Below are 8833 nucleotides of genomic sequence, written 5' to 3'. Positions count from 1 at the left end.
TCATTCACAGGTGTAAATGTAATGTAAGCTATAGAAAGCTGTCTATTACATGTTAAAACTAGCTTACCATCCAGATTGTTTCCCTTCCTCCACCTCTTCTCTTTGGACTTTGATATGATAAACTCTCTCTCTCTTTCTTTCTCGTTATCTCTTTATCTCAATCACTATCCATTAGGTTCCACATCAATGATATAACAGCTCAAAGATAGAACGAATAACAGTGCAAGGGAATCTGAAAAGAGTTCATATGTGCAGGCTGAGGGAGGTAACATGTTGGTATCACCCCTCCCAAGTGCAATAGGTTGGTGACCTCCATTGCACTTGGGAGGGGTGCCCGCCTAACATCTTCCCAAGTGGAAGAGTGTACGTCATAATTTGTGGCAGAGGGGGTACGCGTTCACGCGGCCCTTACCATTTCCAAAAGTTAAAAGCTTTTATTGATCTTCTTCTGTCTTTCATAGATGGTTTAAGTGCTAGTATTCTCTCTGTAATTCAAAGAGTGGCTATTTAATCATTTAGATTCATTAAGAGGACTTGATTATCAATAACATTCCACAGACTGCACGATTTTGACCCACCCAGTCATGATCCCCAAGAAGACAAGTAACAATCCTCAGCCCCCATCAATAACTTAACAATACCCGCCAACCGTTCTGTGAGGAAATATAACTTATGAATTCAGACAAAGTGAATGAATGATACATAGAAACATAGAGAACAAACAATGTTTTGGGTTTGGGCATCAGAGAAGGCATAAACAGGGGAAGTGAATACTGACCAAATCCCACATCGGCCAGAGAGGGAAGAGGGATGTGAAGACAAGGCTTATAAAACAAAAATAGAGACAGTAGACAAAGCATACCTTTCTCGGCCTTTTGGCTAAGATCAAGTGTAGTATCTGTTCTTATCAGTTTAATATCTGATACGTGGGTCATCGATCCACATGATATTAAATTAATTTTTCTAGGGAGAAGGCCCACAACGGTAGCTTGCTGCCAGGGTCTTTGAGCGTCGCTCATGCGTTGCACTACTGCACGGGCCTGGCGCATCCCACCAATTCAAGTTTAAAATTGTTTACAAGAAAGATCATAATCGGATGATGTCTAATGGAGATTAGAAATAAAACTCTCCGGTGATGTCTTAAGAGAGTTTAGAAATAAAACTCCTTTTAACAGGTAGGGAATCATATGGTGGTGGTCTGTTGTAATAAACACTGGTAGAGGAGGTTACTGCTACTCTTTCTTTTAACAGTTCAGGGACAGATTAATTTGGGCCTAGAACGCTAAAACATGAAATCGATTTGTTAGGAATGGTTCAAGAACGTGCCTCTTGGTGTGTTGGTCGTTGCTAGTGCAGTAGCCCTGGCTCAAGTCCAGGGATTTTCGACTCTCTCATCCGATGTGTACAACCTGTTACCCCCCAGCCCTTGGCGGCTTGTCTGCCCTTCCTTGAGTTAGGATGCCAACTCATAGTGGCCTATGGACCCTCCATGGGAGATAACCCAAAAAGAAGAAAATAAAAAAACAAGGGATGGTTTTGGGTGCTTGTTTAGACTGTTAAAAGAGACGATTTGGGGAGCTAGTTTTGAGACCAATTGTTAAATAGGATGCATGGTTTTGAGATGACTTTCCAAATGGGTCTAGAATCAAAAGCCCAATAAGGAAAGTGTTCGAGTCAGAACTGTTAAGACCCATTTAACATGCTTAAATTCATTGTTTAGGGTGAGTTTTTTTTCCTGTAAATAAAGGTCTATTAAAAGACACGTGGTTTGGATGTTGGATTACAAAGCTCCATCAATCACGGAATGGACTTCAGCCAAATTGTTGTACACGTGATAGACATGGTCTTCTTGGCTAAAGAATCCACTACAAAACAAAGTTGGATTCTTTAGTAACATAGGAAAATGAACATTTAACAAAGTAAGAGGCTAAATGAAGGATATCTGCAATGATTGGCTACGTTGATAGAGTAACTGATTGTCTTGGGCCCTGAAGAGAAGATATCAGGTCTTTGCAATCAGATTCAACCATGACAAATTCCACGTACAGCGAAATGGCCTCCAATAGCCCACTGTGGATGGCTAATGAGCAGGCCGATCCTGTAATTTTTATGATCGACGTTCCACAGCGCATCACTATTTAGTATATAGAAAGGCTTAGAGGGCGGAATCCACCCATGGGCTTGGGCAGGATGCTCACCGCTTGGACTATATCTATGGATGAGGATGGAGATGGGCCTTGGGCTTGCAAGAATTCATAGTGAGCAGCTTGGGTCCTTTGCATAACATTGCCTGGGCTCCGCATCTTGCGGCCAAATGTTAGATTGTTTTGAGCAATCCACAAAAACCAAGCAATGAAACTGCATAGCCCGCTATCCCCCTAAACTTTCTGAAATACACTCCAATCTCCAATCCATTGTTGTAGAGTGAAATCACCATGATGGGGACTTCTAAGGGAAAGATCACACCCAAACTATCTGTGACTTATATAAGGGTTATGTTGAAACTATAAGGAAAAACTAAGGATTATTAGTTATGTTGTTAACTATTATTATTAAATGCTAATGACATTGTCACATATTTGTATACTTCAAAATTTAGGACATATTTGAGTGTTTGAGACATTGATTGCCCATAATCATTAAGGAACCAAAACCAGACCATCCAGTTATGAACTAGAAGTAGATCCTAGTTTTGGGACTGTTGAGTAAATAGAACGGTTTTGGAATGGGCCCCTTGGGATTGGAACTAGCTAGTAACTGTCCCGATTACCTAGAACAGTCCCGTTTGACACGCCTGGATTTGGATCTGGATCTGGATCCAGATTTGAACTCGGTCCCAAAAACCCTATAATTGGCCCCTCATATCTGAAACAAAAAGATTCGATCCCAAAAACTCTAGAATTGGAATCGATCATGGGCGAAGCGGTTAACTTGACCAATCCTATTCTGATTTTAAAACCATTTCAGAGAGGAACCTAGTTGTTTAAAGACGGTCCTCTTTCATTCACAGGGTTACATGTAATGTAAGTTATAGAAAACTTGTAGGCTGAAAAAAGGTTAAGAAGTCGAATACTACCTGCAATTTGAAGATCAAACTAATCCGTCCAAAGCAGAGAGTAGAGCAATTCATTTCTGTTAAGTGGGAAGCACACTGCCAAACGGTTTTTTTTGTTCCTTGTAATTTGACTGCTTCTTTTTCCTTAAGATCCCTGGAAACAAAGCCCAATTATCATCCAATTAAGGTCGGTGAATCGCACGGCCTTGACCGATTCAATTGATTCTGCTCTGTTACCGATTGATTCTGACCGATTCCGATCAATTTCGGCTGATCCAAATTGGAATCAACAGTGACCAATTCAGATTGTTTCCCTTCCTCCCCTCTTTTTTCTCTTTGGACTTCGATATGATAAACTCTTTATTTCAATCACCATCCATTAGGTTCCCATATCAACGATATCACAACCCAAGATAGAACAAAGAAGCAGTGTAAGAGAAGATGACCAGAACTCATATGTAATATGATATGCTTGAATTATTCTCATTAAAGGGAAAGAAGAAAGACCACAGAAGGAGCCAACATGAGGTGTGTCTCTTTTTAGTTCCACATTGGTCAGCTACAGAAGTAGATAAGGGGAGAAGTGGATAAATAAGGCAAAACAAGAGAGATGAAACATACTTACCTGGACGGGGTGGATGGGTGACCAAGAAGGCCCATGGCCTAGGTTGGTGACCTCCATTGCACTTGGGAGGGGTACCTGCCTAACATCTCCCCAAGTGGGAGAGTGTACGTCATAATTTGTGGCAGAGGGAGTACGCGTTCGCGCGGCCTCTACCATTTCAACCATTTAAAAGCGTTTTAGCCTTTGTAAGATTTTGGGCTAAATTAATTATTTGGGTTGATTAGATGGAAATTAAGTTACACAGACCGGTTCAATTCACTCTCAAGCTTAGGGATATGCTGGTCCAATCCATTGTGGTTTAGGGTTTAGGGTTAGGACAGTATTATTATATATACTCTATCCTGGGTTCCCACAACATTTATTCGTTCTTCTGCACTTTACCACTAAAACGAGAGAGCAAACAAGGAAGTTTGAAGTGTTGTGGAAGATCCAGAACCAGGGAGGAGAATTTCATTGGGTACTGAATCGAATCATTTCCAACATACCAAGGTGCAAGGTACGCTTCCATTCACCAATTGTTAAATTGATTCGTGTTCTAGTGCTTCTATGGGATATGATTTAGGATTTATGTGATAAACCCCAATTTAGATTTTACATTTGGCATCAAAGCAACCCATACAGGGCTGGAATCAATTAAAGTATGTTATTTATATTGATTTAGAGTTTTATTATTAAAAAAAAATATCCTGGGCAACCGAAGGCGGTGCACGCCCACGGTGAAAGCATTTCCACTGCGTTCATGCTACTTGTTTCTTGCGGTGTTCTGCAATTTATCGCTGCAACTTTGCGAGTAGAATCATGAAAGGAAGTTAACACTAGTTGTCTTGAATAAAGTACTAAAAATAAATTGTGTTAAATGTCTTGGGATTCAGAAGTTAACAATCTCTAATGGGGTTTTTTTTTCTTGTTAATTGTCGATGAATTGTTAACCTTTCCTCATCTCATCTTGGACACAAGAACCAATTAAAAGGATTGTGTAAATGGGGTTTTTTTTTAAGAAGAATGTGAAGTTTTGGTTCGGCTGGACTGGTGGAGATTGAGTTGCAAGTCATATGAGGAGTTTGGTGTGAGGAAGATGATCGATTTTGGGATTTTTAGATCCAAGGGTAAAATAGTAACTCTACACTGGTCAAGGGTAGTTTAGGGATTTAAATATATTTACCTAGCTAACTTCATCAGTTAACAGTGTAAAACTAATAGTAGGGACTAATCTGTAATATAGGGCTCTAATGTAGGGGGTGTTCCGAGTATTTTCAAATAAGAGGGGGTGACTTGAGTATCGTTCTATTTTCAGGGGGTGTTTCATAAATTACCCAAAAGAAAATAGTAATAACATATAGGGGCGCTATTCTCTGTGCCGCAGCGCAGCCTGCGCCCAAGCACATGGGGGTGGGCGCAATGACTACCTTGCCCCCTGCACAAACTGCCCATGTGCCTCGGCGCAGGCTACGCTGCGGCACAAAGATCATTCTCTCTAGGATATAATAGATACATAAATGGAAGGAATTGAGAGAATTAGAAGAGTTAACTGATTTTGGTTCTTTATTTTGGATTCTCAGACATAATATTTTCTTTTTAATCTTCTTCGAATTCCACTTCTACTTTTTGGGTTTTTTTGGTTCTGCAATTCAGTCACAACTAGTTATTAGAATTCTTCCCGTTTCTCAACTCCAATACCCTGTTTTCTAATTTGTTGCTCTAGTTTGGAAGTATATTTGATCTGGTTTTAATACCTCATTCATAGCAAGTACAAGTTTCTGGTTTTGATTCACAAAGTGGGGTTTTGACAGGAGATATAAAAGAGAGAACAGCTGGTTCTCTCTCTCTCTCTCTCTCTCTCTCTCTCTCTCTCTCTCTCTCTCTCTCTGGGTAAAACTTTTCGTTCATTCATGTTGTCAATCCAACCAAGTTCCAGAGGGAGCTACTGGTGGAGTTGAGCATGTCGTAGGACTTTTGAGGACAGCCTGGAGGTACTCTCTCTCCTTTGAGCGTGTCGGCAAGGGAAGGTCGTTCTTGCAGTGGAAGTAGCAGGTAAGGTCGTTACATGGTATGAAACTTGGCTGCCCACTTTGCTGGTTTCTGTTTGTGAAGGTGTTGATGGAAGAAATATCCAACACTCTCACAAAATGGCGTAGGGATAAAATAAGTGCAGGGCGAGCCAGAACCTTTGATGCAGGCTCAAACAGGCTGGGATTTGCCTATCTGACTTTCAACCAGGGAATCTAGGGTTCCCTCGTGCCTGAGTAACTCTAAGGACCTTTGGGTTAGAATTTTAAGGTATCGGTCTCGATGGGATTCTTAATAATAAAGCGCAAGATTGTCAACAGGAACTTATATGATATGCAAAAGACAAACACAGAAATTGGATAAACTGATTGAATAATGGAAAGTAAACAAGCGAATATTAGATCATACCATTCTATTGAGGTAGACGAGATCCTGATTCCTCCCAATGGCTAACTCGATGACTGTAACGTACACTTCCTAGAAGAGAAAGAAAACAAAATGAAGAACTAACAAGTAAATGCTGAAAGGTAAATGCTAAAAGTAATATGTTGAGTTGTTGTGTGTGTCCTTTTGCGCGATAGGTCCCTTGGCTTTTATAGATGGACCCAACAAAGACTCTGCCTGGCGGTTATAGCCGCCATTCCTTCTAGTGGCCTTCATGCCCTATCCCCTCTGGTCACCACGTGGCCCCTTGCTGAGGCGTTTTCCTGATCATGTCCCTTCGTCTATGCTGTTGTGGATGTGGTGGGCCTTATCCCTAAGCTGAAAAAAAGGGAGCACTACTCCCTCTTGGGTGGTTTTCTCTCAACCGTTCTCTTTAACCTGGTCAGCCTATGCCACCCTCATCTGATGACGTGTCAGGCCCATTATTGAGCGTGAAACGGGTCCCATCAATGCCCCTCACAACCTCTTGTGGTGATGCCACGTGGCCTAACAGCCTTAGGAGGTTGTGCGACTCCTAACGTTGGCCTTTAGGTTCCCAAGACCCCACTGATTACAGAGCCTAAAACCTCTCTGCCACGTCAGATTAACACGGTCATTGGTTAACTTCTTCTCATCCTTCTCCAAAGTATCAACCTTGGGGTTCCCCCTTCGCCCCACCTTGGCCTTTGCCTCAACCGTCGGCCTTCTTCCTAATGGGAGAGGCAATCACTCCTCTTATTTGAATTTCAAAATTCAAACCGGTGCCAATTTTCCTCCACTTTGGGTTTTCCTTTAAATGTGTAAAGCCCTAGACTCCATCGCCCTCTACTGTTCATCGTCTTCTTCAACTCCTCCATCTCTGTTTCTGCCTGCGCTATGGAAGATCTTCCACCTTTTCTTGTCATTTCTCAGAAAGAAGAGGAGCTGGAGAGGACTCTAAAAGCAAAACAAGCTCTGCTTCCAACCTCTTCTCGGTTTGAGGTACTCATCCCTAACCCTGAACCTCCTTTGTTTGCACTTGGCCCAGCTAAGCTTTTCACACCAGTCCCTATTCCCAACTTCCCTCAGCATAATGAGGATGTTTTCCTTCTCTGTTCTCCTATGCCCTTCAGTGCCAAGCCAAAGCCTTTTAGCCATCTTTGGCCATCATATCTTCCTGATTGGGAGACATGGTTAGACCAAGTTATAGATAACCAGGATGACCGTTTGTCCGCCTTAGGGATTCTCGATGCTGTGGAGATGTCTAGCATCTCTGTCCCTCCTAACCTTTCCTTGCTACAAGCTGCCTTCTGCTTCTGGTCCTGCTCTACCAATACCTTCCTTTTTCCCTATGGCCTTATGAGCCCCACCCTCCTGGATGTGGTTGCCTTGACTAGCCTCAAATCCATTGGCCCAGAGTTTTATGGACCATCTGCTGGGACCCAAGATTCAAAAGGGTTTGAGGTGCATCATGATCTGAATTTCATGAAAAAGGCCAGCTATGGCATGTACCTGTTCGTTGTTTGTCAAACCAAGGGCCCAGTTACTAAGGTCGAATTTGTGGCCTTTCTCCTCTTTTAGATTTGTTGCTACCTCGCTTGCATTAAGTCCAACAAGATCGCCAAGACCTATTTCCGCTTGGCCAATGCCCTATCCCAAGGCCGTTCTATAGACCTGGCTTCATTTGCCCTGGCATCGCTTTATCGAGGTTGTAATGCCATAGTCCGGTCTAACTTTGAGTCCAGTGGTGGACCCTTTTGGCTTTTACAACTCTGGCTGCGGGCCTATTTCCCATATTTCTACACTCCTTCCCTCATCTTTGAGTGTCAGACAATTGGCCTCTATTTTATGCAGGAATTGAAGGAGGATGAACAACCTTCTCTGGAGGAATATCATTCCTTTTTTGTCCAGCTAGAGAAACATCGCTCCCCTTCCTTGTTTATGCCCTTTCACACTCATAAGGATCTTCCCTCCTGGCTGCTCGTCGCCTTATGCAGTCCCCAGTCTGATCCCGTATTGTGGCAAAAATTCCTATTTTACAGAGATCTCCATTTTGGCGTAACCCTTGAACCTTCAAGGAACAACATGTGCGGGGTGGAGGTGTACAACCCCCAATGTTATGCTCGCCAATTCGGCCTTTGCCAGGCCATCCCTCTTCCTTGCTACTTTTTTGATAATAGGGATGGACCGGATCGGCCTGTCCTAAGGAAGCCAGACCAGATCGATGGAGTCACCTCTTTGAGCGACTTTGTCTTATCCAGATTTCACTCTCAACCCTTCGATTCTGAACCTTCGGCCTATCCTGAGTTCATAGTCTAGTGGTCGACCTTCTTTACTGTCCTGGTTGCTGAAGCCTATCCGCCAACTACTGATGATCCTAATTTTGGTTCCAGCATGCAGATGGAGGACACCAAAGGCAAGAGCGCCATGAAGACCATTCTAAGTAACTCACCCTTGAACTCAATTTTAAAGTATGAGGAGGCTTTTGGCATCAAGTACCATCCAGACCGAAGCATCATGCAAAGGCGGCATGACCTGGCCAAAAATCGACTGCGATGCGATGAATTCCTAGCCCGGCCTGTGAACGCTCATAAGGTTGCCAAAAGGGCCTATGTGGACATGAGTAGCTTTGACCGTTCTTTCAAGAACTTTATGGATAGCCAACAACCTTTGCCTGACGAGGGTCTTGGCATGGCAGAACTTGTCAATCCCCACCTTTGGATGTGGTCAGGTGGCGTTGAATT

General features: G+C 42.8%; 3 non-coding genes across 3 annotated transcripts; all 3 read left to right on the top strand.

Moving 5' to 3' along the window:
* Positions 1-253: 253 nt before the first annotated feature.
* On the top strand, positions 254-411 carry LOC122644364. Its single transcript, XR_006330300.1, has one exon. It is a non-coding gene; the product is annotated as a U1 spliceosomal RNA (small nuclear RNA).
* Positions 412-858: 447 nt separating this feature from the next.
* Positions 859-1054, top strand: LOC122644375. The gene has a single exon (XR_006330311.1). It is a non-coding gene; the product is annotated as a U2 spliceosomal RNA (small nuclear RNA).
* Positions 1055-3672: 2618 nt separating this feature from the next.
* LOC122644349 lies at positions 3673-3833 on the top strand. The gene has a single exon (XR_006330287.1). It is a non-coding gene; the product is annotated as a U1 spliceosomal RNA (small nuclear RNA).
* Positions 3834-8833: the final 5000 nt, after the last annotated feature.

Source organism: Telopea speciosissima, chromosome 10, assembly GCF_018873765.1.
Source record: "Telopea speciosissima isolate NSW1024214 ecotype Mountain lineage chromosome 10, Tspe_v1, whole genome shotgun sequence".
NCBI classification, from domain to species: Eukaryota; Viridiplantae; Streptophyta; class Magnoliopsida; order Proteales; family Proteaceae; genus Telopea; species Telopea speciosissima.
The sequence above is the reverse complement of the archived record's forward strand: the minus strand, read 5'-3'. Positions and strand labels throughout refer to the sequence as shown.